The sequence below is a fragment of the Tachypleus tridentatus genome, chromosome 2, assembly GCF_004210375.1.
Source record: "Tachypleus tridentatus isolate NWPU-2018 chromosome 2, ASM421037v1, whole genome shotgun sequence".
NCBI classification, from domain to species: Eukaryota; Metazoa; Arthropoda; class Merostomata; order Xiphosura; family Limulidae; genus Tachypleus; species Tachypleus tridentatus.
In genome coordinates, this window is record NC_134826.1 from 29313417 (window position 1) to 29325732 (window position 12316).

Below are 12316 nucleotides of genomic sequence, written 5' to 3' on the forward strand. Positions count from 1 at the left end.
GCTGAATGTAAAGCTGTGTGAGAAACAAACAGATTGAATGCATTTGATGAAAATTGAAAACAAGTTTTATTAAAGGCACGAAAACAAATATGCATGCGTGCTTTGTACTTTAATAATTATTAAATTGGATAATAAATATATTTTCAACTTTTTATCTCTCAAGATGAATCTCTGCCAACAAAACTTAATAAGAAAAACTAGCAGAACTGAAAGAAAATGTCGGTTCCAATCTTGCAAAAAACATTTTATACTCTCTCTTTACGATTGTACCACTACATGTCAGATAGTTTTCTTACAACATTCGTCAGCTGTGATATATATACATCTTCCACCTGGCCATCATTGTTCATCCTTTTAATAAGGATGCTTGGTGTATGAATGCAATGTGTTATATATTAATGCAACACCCTCTCGGTTGATTTGATATCATCTACTTTAGTGAATAGTCAAGAAAGTAAATATTCCTGAACTATTTCGACGGATTTCTAGACAACGTTTTCAAGCCAAAACCGCTTAGTACCAGAATAAAAGGAAAATTATAAAAACAAAACTCCTATCCGCTAACGATTTTGAGAAAACATATATGAATTATATACATACATTTCATACCTCCTCAGTCTTGTGTTTTATATTCACCCCGAACTAAACTTGTGATAAATGTAAAATATTTGTTTAGTAATCTTCAATTAAGTTCAAATAAAGTTATCACGAGACTTTATCCAACATTATTGATGTCAGAAATGAAATTAAGATCTAATTAATATATATATATATATTATTTATATATATTTCGTGAGGTTGCGGTAATGTGGGCAATGACAACCTTTTCGAATTTCTGCTGCATTCGTGAATCAGATTCTTTTGCTTTTTGTAAAATAAAAAATCGACTTAGTTCCAAGCCATAGACAACAATAAAATTGAAGTCGTAAGTTACTTTTAAGCTTTATCCACCATTGGTATTTCGTACAGATTTACATATAAATAATACCTTTTTTTTTTTTTGTACATACGTAAGATGCGGCTACTTTTTATAAATATATTAGGCCTAACAATACTGATATCAATGTAGAATATAGTCGCGATATTATTATCAAGACAAAAAAAAGTATCCTGAATAGTAAAATTGAACTAATACAAATAACACTAATTTTGTTAAAGTCAGTAAGTATTGATGCTACCACTAGTCCTGCACGGGAATTAAGGACAAAGGTGTATCGTTTAAACTAAAAATAAACATTACTAGTACTATTAGAATTACTTATTATTAATACTATTAGATTTTTTATTGCAAACTAGAAATACTGTTATTAAAGTTACGGGCAGAGCTTGCACAACTTGTAACGTTGGTTGTAGATGATGCCTGTTTGGTATGTCACATAGGCCCTGCATTCTAAATTAGTTTAAGTAGTGTCTTTTTATCTATATTACTATTATTTAACATTAGTAAATATGTACCATCCACTTCACTCTTTAGTATGGTACAACTTAAGTTAAAGATTGATTGTGATAATCTAGCTTGGTTTTGTGTCTATTTCAGGTTTCATTTGTGTTGCTGCTATTGGCTATCAAAATTTTGAATTCAAACTAGGCATGAATATTGAAACATAAGACTGCAATTCCAAATGAGCATTTGATGCATATATATATATATATATATATATTTTTTTTACATGGTGAGAAAATATGTATTTATGGGTCTTCACAATGTAACATAACAATAATTAAAGTTCATACTGTTATTTTCTTTTTACCTTTTCAAATCTGAATTTGTACTAGAATTGAAATGTTTAACATTGAACACAATATATATGATTTGAAGAATGATAATGGGCTCCTTAGCTCACTTTGGCAGCCCTGTAAGCTTTATCAAACACTTATTTGCTTCTGTGTAGCCTCAACTTCTCAAGTATTCATTAGACAGTTGATTCCAAAGACTAACCACCCTGTTTGAAAAATCAAATTACTTAATTTCTTGATAAATTTTACCTTACTATATCATAAATCTATGTTCCTATGTCTTACCACTATTCCATTTAATAATAAAATAATCTATCAGTTTTACATCTACTCTATGTAATTTGAACACTTCAATCAGATCCCCTACAACACTTTCTTTTTCAATCAAAAGTAATTTTAAGGACCTTAAGGAAATGTGGAAGCTCTTTTTTTTTATGCCATTCCTAACAACTGAATGTCTTTCTTAAAGTGTGAAAAACCAAACACTGTACTACAAATAAGGCTTAACTAGAGATCTGCCATAACTATAAACTGATTTGTTTTATGTTCATTATTTCTGCAGATGTAACACAAATTCGTGTTTGTTTCCTACCGACAGTAAAACACTGCCTTGAAGGCTTGAGAGACTGACTGACCAAAACTGCATGGTTCTTTTCTTTCATAGCTGCTGAGTGATTTCCATTAAGATAGTGGTTATAGTTTAAATTAAGGTAGCCCATATGGATAATCTTGTATTTAGATTTATTAAATGCCACTTACTTGCCCAGTGATTCAAAACATTAACATTGATTAGCAAGTGTGACTAATTTATTGACTATTCTGTTAGCAGTATCATTAATGTATTCCTAGGTTGCACTTGCATAGAATTCTGAGTTGTGAACAAAGGAAATTTTAATCATGTGTAATATATCAGCATTTCTAATGCACAATGTGACAAGACCTTTTGGTTCAAATTACAAGTTGTTTTTATGTAATTGAAATGTAAATCAATTCTATATCTCCACTTTAAAACAATAAAAACAACATCTGAATTTGCATTTCCAAAAGCAAAACAAGTTGGGTAACACTGACTAAATTAGACAATAGAGATTATTTGAATCTTTTATTAGGCTATATCTGTAAGTTGAAAATTTAGTATTGTCATTGCAGTGAAACTAATATTATTTGTTTAGACTGTATTTTATTTTTATTTATTCACAATTGGGTTTAGAATTTATTGGGTAAAGCTGTAATAATAAAATTTTGTATTACCCAATAAATTGTTATTTTTAAGTTTGATTTTCATTAAGGTCGTTTTAAGAATACATTGTTAATACTGCATACTCCAGCATACTTTATTGTAGTGGAAATTTCTTATATTTATGTAAGGAATACTGAAGTTTGGTTATAATGTTACATAACTAAGTTATTGAAAGTCAATGTGTACCATATTATGATAACAAAAATAAAATGTTACAGGGGATGATACTTTTTATTTTTCTTATTCATTCCTTAATAGTTTCAAATCTCTAAAGATAGTTATATTTATCAAAAATTTATTTTGCAAAATAAGTTGACAATATTCTGATTTTTATCTTGTTTTATCTTAAATTTAGGTACATGAAGAATACACAGAGTGCCATGACAGCTTAAGATCATTCTAAATTTCATTATTTATTGTGCCATTCTTATTACAGCTGAAGAAATGTGAGTTTTAAGTGTAAAGAAAATTCATAATACAGAGGAAAATGCAACTGGTTAGACATTGATGCACCATATCAAAAAAAAGGTAAAGTTGTTATTTCATGTATTTTGGTTCAGTGACTTTCTTTGGCTATGGTATGAACTGAAAATAGTATATAAGTTTATTGATTTTCATATATAAAAAAACATGGGAAAAAATGTCTTCACATATCTTTATAAAATTTAGGTATTAAACTGACCCACAGAGCATGCAGATCACTAGCAAACTTGTATTTGACACCTGCACAGAAGCATATAAATACCATTTTGATCAAAGCTAAAACAGTTGGTTGATGTTGAATGGTTTTGACATATTTATGTCATGGTGAAAGGGAAACAATTGCAGACAACAGATTCTCATGATGAAGCTTCATAAAGCAAATTACTATTTTGTTCATCTGATGGTAGTTAATATATGAAAGAAATATAGGCCATGATTGCAGAAACTTTTGTAGAACAAATATTACAAGAAAGTGAATGATAGTCTACTTCTTTGTTTGGATGTGCTTCAATGTCACGGAGCTGAAATAGATGTTCTCGGGAATTGTCCTTCTCTTACAGATCCTTTCTTCTGCAGGAAGCTGCTCAGTTGGAATGATTTTTTATGCTTTCCAAGTCTTTTCTCATGCCTAAATGGTATCTAGTGCAACTGGGAATTTTTTCTTTCATCTTGGTTGGGTTCAGCCTTCACCTCTTTGCTTGCAAGCTATGGAATGTCTGGTCACTTTTCATTTTCCTCCTGCATGTGAGGTTCTATCACTTTTTTGAGACTCTGACTTCTTTGAAACCACTTATTCCTTTAATGCATTCACAAACTTGGCTTCTTACAGTCCCCAATTGCAAACTATATTTAAGTCATCTGAGAAAAGTAGGCACTCCTAATTGGAAATACTGTCTCCTATTTGCTGAACATCTTTTGAACCATTCTTCCTTTCCTATTTATACAGATGGTTTGAAATCAGGTGACTCAGTGGGCTCTGCCATTGTTTGTTGTGGTTCGGTGGGTGCATGCAGAATCCTCTCTACAGCTTCTGTGTTCACTGCTGAACTGTATGCTATTTCTCTTGCCCTGGATCACATAGAAGCTAAGCAGTACTCGAACTGCACGATTTATACTGACTTGCTTAGTTCTCTGCTGGCTCTGGAATTGCTTCATGTTGGTTCACATCCTGTTCTTGCCAAAATTCAAAACCGACTGGCCCATTTCTCTTTAACATCTACTTCTATCCAGTTTTTCTGGATACGGGGCCATGTTGGTATTTGCAGGAATGAGCTCACCAACACTGCAGCTAAGTCTATCTGCTCTGGCACTATCACCGCTGTGCTTGTCCCATACATGGACTATGGTCCTGTATTTAAGGCTTGGCACCGTGCCAGTTGGTAGTTGACTTGGAGTGAGCAATGCAAAAACAAGCTTTTTCAAATAAAACCTTATATTGGACTGTGGCCATCTTGTTCCTGGAAGGATCAGAAAGAGGAAGTTGTTTTAACTATACTATGCATTGGTCACAGTTTTTTAACTCATCATTTTGTTTTATCTGGAACTGATGCACCAGTCTGTAGTTTGTGTAACACTCAGATCACAATAAGCCACATTTTATTTTCTTGTCATCATTATGATTCACAACAACAGCACCATTTTAAGCATGTTCTGTCCCAAGGTTTGTCCATAATGTTAGACAGTGTTATTGGTGATGGTGACACTGTCCACCTTGGTAGAGCTTTTAGTTTTTTAAAGGCCATTAATCTTTTTAATGCCATTTAAGTTTTTTAATATATACTTTACACCTTTTTAATGTGGCTCCCTTTTGAAAATCACAGTTCATTTAGTAAAATTTGAAATTAGAAACTGACCGTAACATTAAGTAACTCAAAACCAGGACTGGAAAGGCCAACTCCAGGTGACTGACGGTGGTTTTTGTACTTACATGTTAGTCTTCCTGGTGAGTTATGATTATTACAATCATGCTACAGAAAGTCCTTTACAACTTGAATCACTGTAGTTTTTCTCTTGATGTTGTAGACTAGATGTAAACATTGGTTTTATCTTATTTATTTATTTATTTTTTAACTTTGTTTTGTTTTACCTTAATATCTTTTATGAATTTTACTGAATTTACTTTTACCTTTTTACTGGATGTTTGGTGCAGATAGCCTAGCTGCTTTGTGCCATAAAACACTAAAACAACCAACCAACCAACTTTCTTTTTGTCTAACGGGATTCTGCCAGGTTTGTGGCATTACTTCCCCAGGTATTCTTATTTCCCAATACTTGCATTAGGTCAGAATTAACTGAAAGCCATCAACTCATTTGCACTGGCTCTACTAGTGCTCACTGTCCAGATGAGGTGTTCAGCAAGACCAGGACAGGTATCCTTGTGGTAATCAAAATAATTTAATTGCCAAGTACACACTGTACTATTACATGGACTATCATGAAAAAGCCAGTGCCAAACAGACTGCATGTGCTTTTTAGGATTGCACTTGATAGCTTTTAAATATGGGGTTTATTTACCCCACCCATTGTACTTTCTTCAGTAAAGACCTTTCTTGTCTTGCAGGCATCTGTTGGGGGATCGAAGAACTTCTCTGGGTCTCTACAATGTGAATTCTTTCTTCTTACCCTTCAAGGAGCATTGGAAATCATTTCCACTTAATAGTTCTTAGCAACTGGGGTGGTGAACCTTGGAGAGATTCTTGATGTTTGGGATGAACACACATGGTGAGAAGTAGAGTAGTGTATTGTAAGTCTCCCCCAAGCAGCTAGTGTACTTTTGGTCTGCAGCCCAAGTCTGTTTAGTTAAGTCAAGATGAGCTCACCCCATATGATCTTATTGTGCCTTAACTGCACTACTCCTGTTGACTCACTAAATGCTTGTGGGAAAAGTCTTGGATGGTCATGTTCTCATTCTGTGCATTCCTGTGACACTTGGGGCTCATTTATCTCTCTCCCTTACGTCTCAGACAAAGAGTACAGTCTAGTTGAGATGAGATGTGGTCTTCACATGTGTGTGCCCTTATGAAGGCCCTGCCATCTGCTGTCAAACTTCATAGACTTTCTCTTTGGGCACTTTCTGAAGTGAGCTTATTTAAGTTTAATTTTTGACTTGTCCCTCACAATTTGAGTATGGGATTCTAACAATTTTGTGTGAAGAATGAGATATCATCACAGAAGTTAACATTTTTTTATTACACATTTATGCCTGACCTCCCCACTTTAGGTGTACTGTTTTTGTCTCATCTAATAATGAAGCAATTTTGATTTCAGGTGTTTAACCCTTTCCAGACGTGTAATGGATCAAAGACCATTTCATCACATTTGTTGACTCACATTCAAAATTTTATTGAACTATTTTGTGAATTTATATCATTAAATTTGTCATCAAACTATAAATGATAATTCAGATTTTCACATTGCACATTATTTAAGTTCTTAATTTAAAAGTAAATATTAAAAAAATGTACCTAAACATCAATTTTTTTGAGTCATATGGTATGTTGAATGCAGCACTGGTTCAAATTAGATGTTTGTGATATCAAAATACAGTCTACAGTTTTGTACAAATTAGGAACTCAGATTACTGATACTGACAAGCTAGGATATAAAATATGAACCTTCTGTTGTTTTTTATTGCTAGAATTATTTGCTGAGATATTGCTGACGTACTGAATCAAATTCATTTGGCCCTGCTCAACTCTCTCTGCTTTTAGAAACAGTCGTTTTCATGCACTTTGCATATATTATCTGGAGAACCAATCAAAAGATCAGAATGTCTCCTGGTGGCTTTGTCAGCCCCCTTGAAATGTTATGGCATCATATCTTTCTTTCAAGATAAATTTCATGCAGGTGAGTTGAATCTTTAATCTGTTAGAAATTTCATATTTTTTAGACTCAAATACAGCTTAGATACTACACTGATAAATTTCAATGGAAGTCTATGGTATTGATTCAGCAATTTATGATTTTTTTGGTTGCTGAAATGTATTTATTAAAAGTAATAAAAATTATTTAAGTCCTTCTGTTCACAATTTTTCAAGGCTTAGTAAGCTAAGACAATCAGCAACTGAATACAAAGGTCAACTAGAAAAGATATTTGTTTGCATTTTTTTTTTTTACTGTTATATGTTTAAAGAAAGGTTTAAGAACTTGTTTGCATATATAATGTATAATAATTGCAATGCAACTGTGTTAAATAAAATACTAGTCTGATAAAACATTGCCAAGACAGATCATTTGGTAAAGACTAAAGGTCAGTTTTATATTATTCTATGTGGTAATATGAGTGCATGTTCACTGCATCATTGTAACTTCTGTTTTTGTTTGCCAGGCACAGCTGAGATTAAATATAATAGAACTAAATGAAGTATTTATACATTTATAATGTTATGAGATTTAAACTATTTGGTATGAACATTTATGTTTTTACATTATAACTTATAATTGTTCTACAACAAAAAAGGCACAGTTTATATTTATTTCTTAATTTTTTTAATGGTGGTTACAAGATCTGTCAAATCAATCAAACCCATACAGAGATTTATTAGCAAAAATAATAAATAATATATAAAGGTTTTTTTCTTAAGAAACATGTTATAACTATTTGGACATTAAAAGGATTTTGCGTGTGGAATATGAAAATGTTTTGATGCATAAAAGTATTTTTAATCTTAAAATGAAAATTATTTTGGAAGTTTGATAGGCAGCATGTGAAAACAAAAAAGACAAGGGAAATATTGCTTAACAAATCTTAAGTCTTAAAAATGTCTGATATTTTATATATGAAAAGATTGTAATGTTGAATAATAATCTAATTTCATGAATCTACTTGTACTAATTAAAAAGTTATAAAACTATAACAAGCACAAGATAGTTAAGAGGTTGGTCCAAGGGATCAACCTATGCTGAAAAAGTTAAGGGGAATTACTCTGCATGGAGGTCATTTTGCTCTCTTGTTGTTGGAGAGATATTGTCAGTTATTGTCACCATTCACTAGTGCAGTTCATGTTGTATATATGAATTTTAGGTGGGAGTCAGCTCGTGTAGTGGGATACAAATTTTGTAAGCAGGTGTATGAGAGATAAAGCTGTTTATTTTGTGAAGAGAAGTACCTTTTGGAAATACATTCTCAGACTAGGAAAGTGTTAATTTCAATCTGAAAATGAAAATTATCTTTGTACTCAGATGAGCCAGACTTTGATTCTATAAATTCATAAAGATTTTAGTAAAAGTAGTTAATTAAAAAAGTCTGAATTTTTTTTGTTTTCAAAAGATGTGTAATATTACTGTAAGCCTGCTAAATTTTGCAAAGATACACTTAGTTCATTAAAAATTATGGAATATGTACTTTCATGGTGTTTACAAGATTTGTCAAAGTGACAAATTCTGTAAAGAGAGGCTTAAATCTCTTTTAACAGGTATGTCAAATTCTACAGAGTTTCAAAGCTTTTCATGTAGAGTTTAGATTGAGAAGCTTTGTAAAGTATTTTGACTCCTTTGTAACAGGTAGGTAAGTGTGTGTATGTGATGACATTTTACAGAGTTGCATTCAAAATTTAATTGAACAATTTTAGTATCATGGTATATTAAACCTGGTATGACAAGGTAGTTATTAAATCAAATTTTAATATTTATATATGTTTTAAGGACTTTAGCTCAAGAGGAATGTTTTAAAAAATCCTCAATCTACCCCAGTATGAAAACTGTGAAATTTGTTCTCTAGATATTTCCTCTTTGATTTATGTACCATCCCTCTGAAAGTACAGAACTGAATGTAAGTTAATCATTAGAGTATAAATATTACAAAGGTAAAGCATAATATTTATAGTCTTCAATCTTATTTGTTTGCAGTGTCGTAAACTATAAAATCACACATGCTTGGTATGTCCACCTGTCGCATCAGTTTTTCAAATTTTCACAAATTGCTGGAAGTTTGCTCTGACATTTTATACTATATTATTAATAACCATTAGAAAACTAAAGTTTTAATCTATTAAATCATATATTACATTGTATACTGTATGGAGTATTGTCCATTTCACTTCCAGTTTGAAATTTCTCTTGCAGTGTTCACCTTTTTAAACTTTTTAATGATTTTTATTACTTAGTTAGAAAGACAGATAAATTGTGATAGTTGTAGGACTTTATTTACATTGTGCATGCTATTATTCTGTTTTCTTAGGTACATTATTTAATTAGATAAAAGTTAGTTAATATACTGGTATCATTAGTATAAAAAATGTAGGTGTAACTTTTATTATTTACATTCAACAGAAAAGACAAGAGGACATAGCTAAGTACCATATTCCTTGATTTCTCAATTTAACTTACCATGCGACCTCTTTGTACTTGTTTTAAAGTTCATAGATTTAATATTCATAACATTCAATATGGTGTGTATATCTTTGCCAATATTTTGCAGTCTTTCAGTTAACATTAGAAGTCTTTCTCATGTTAAAAAATAAATCATTTTTTTTGTGAAGTATTTTGAATAAACTGGAATAACAGTTTGTTCATGAATATATTATGTATTTGTTTTGAATAGTCTGTGTGCAAAGTAATTTTCGTATTAAGATTAAAAAATGTTTCTTTATCTCAAAAATATTAAATTTCACGTGTAATTCCTAAAACCTCCTAAATACATTTTGAATGGTATATTTTATCTGTTATTTTCTGTACATTACATTACCTACAAATCACTGTGAGCTTCTAGTGAAACATTTTTATATTATTTATTTTACCTAATATAATCTTAATTAACCTAAAAAGATCCATATTTTTACATTTTAGTTACTTTTATAATAATAAATAAAGAATATAAATGAAAAAAATGCACTAACCCAATCTTCTCTTCTCTTGCTGTCAGTTGTTGATAACACTTAACTGTACTTTTTATATTAATGATAATAATGCACTAAATAATTTTGTGTAATTAAATAATGCACCAAAGAATATAGATGAAAAACATGCAAAAAGCACACTACTTCCCCTAAGTTTCTAAATTTTTCTGGCTTTCTAACTGTGGGGCAAGAACTGTCACAAGTTCATTCAAGCTAACCCTTAACTTTCCCATGGGAATGAATCTTGTACTCTGAGTGAAATTGATGCTTCTGTGTTCAGAATACGATGTTATACAATATGTCATTTGATGGATGAAAACCTTGAATTTTTTTTAATTCTAGGTAATACATATATGTGACTAAACAAGAAAGAGAACAATTAATAAATCCTGGAAAAGAGGATGTGATTATTATGTATTGCAGGATGGTTCTGTTTTTCTGTTTGATATCTGTGTAATCAAACAAAAGTGACGGCTATAAAAATTATGGCTCGTTTAAGCAATGACAATTTTGTAGTGAGTAATTTATATTTAATATTATATTTTTTGGAGGGGTTGTGAATATAATAGAGAAGATACTTAGAAAAAATATATCTAAATACTACTGAAATATAGAATTTAGCTAAGATTTTATGCTATACTGATTGGTTTAACATTAACATAAAAAGTAGTATAATAAAAGTTTGAATATAAGGCATTAAAACCTTATACCATGAGTAGTAAATGATACTTGTGCCAATAAAGTTAAAATATCTGATTTTTTTGTGTACAACATACTTTTCATCATTACTAAAATATAAAAATAAATTCAGAATTATAGTAATTAATAGTTCTCCAGTGTGAGCTTGGCCTACTGGACTGTCTGTGTACATTGGGTAAATAGATACGACTTCTTAAGCTACAGTGGTTGTATATATGCAAGGTTTTTTTATTATTATATCTATCAAATAAAAACCAAAGAAAACTGTCAAGAAACTGGATAAACTTAGTATAGTAGGTGACAGCAAAATTTTCCAGTGACAGAAATGATTATTTGCTGAATTAATTTACTGCCTGGCTACATATTTATTTCTAATTTCAGTGCTAATATGTATAAGTAAAAAATATTATTACCATTATCAGTGAAATTAAAACACATTCTCATTATATGATTTACACAAGATCAGTTGGAGATTACTGCACATTTTAAAAATAAACAGAATGGTAATCTCTTGGTCCTCTTAACATCATATATTTACAAAGTATGAAATGTTCATTTAGCATTCAAATAGTTACCAGTCTTTCTCTTAAAATCACTTAAATTTAATGTTTTTGCACCATCTGAGGGCACTACTTTCAAAAGCCCCACCAACCCTATTATAAAGGTAAAACTTTGTTAGATGAAGGTTATACCTACCTTACCGAAACTTCTAGTTGTGTCACATACTCCTATTGTTCTTGCCATTAAGTATGAAAAAATAAGTTATTCAACACTATCAATTCTCTTAACAATCTTAAACACCTCAATTAGATCACCTTTAACTCTTCTATGTATAAGAGAAAAGAATTCTGATACAATATTTTGCCACTGCTTACAGAAAGCTTTCTTGTCTTTCACTGTTATCTATCAGTGCAAGTTTTTGCTTGCCACTGGCTTTGTTACTCCAATTTATTACTGCATACTAACATGCAAGTGATCATGTAGCAACTTTCCATCAGTGGGAGTGTAACATAATGCCTATCGTAACTGATGCCTTCTCTAATTGTGCTTGTGTTATTCACTTCTCATTTGGTTCTGATTAGATGTGTTTTTTTTTGCATGTGGTTTAAATAAATTACAGTGGAATTAGTGACCACATCCAATGGGTTGAAACCATGATTCTTGACCTGTGAAGTGATAGCTCTGGTCCATCAGGTGTTAATCAATTTCATGCAACAAGCAAAACATGCTCATGATTATTTTCACAAGGTTTTGAGTGATCTTTTAGTTTACTGCCAATCTGTGATGATTCATGGCATTTGAAGTTATTTCTGCTGTGGAC

General features: G+C 31.1%; 1 protein-coding gene across 4 annotated transcripts in view; it reads left to right on the forward strand.

Annotated features, from left to right (window-relative positions):
- The first annotated feature begins 723 nt into the window (after window positions 1-723).
- Window positions 724-12316, forward strand: part of LOC143240134 (tyrosine-protein kinase JAK2-like) — a 144190-nt gene continuing 132597 nt past the window's right edge. For 2 of the 4 annotated variants that reach the window (XM_076482069.1, XM_076482097.1), the window contains exons 1-2: window positions 724-925; window positions 3333-3505. The gene's annotated coding sequence lies outside the window, so the exon portion shown is untranslated. Of the gene's footprint in view, window positions 926-1008; window positions 1162-3332; window positions 3506-7097; window positions 7307-12316 lie in introns of those variants that run through there. The other 2 variants (XM_076482077.1, XM_076482087.1) reach the window with 2 other exon arrangements.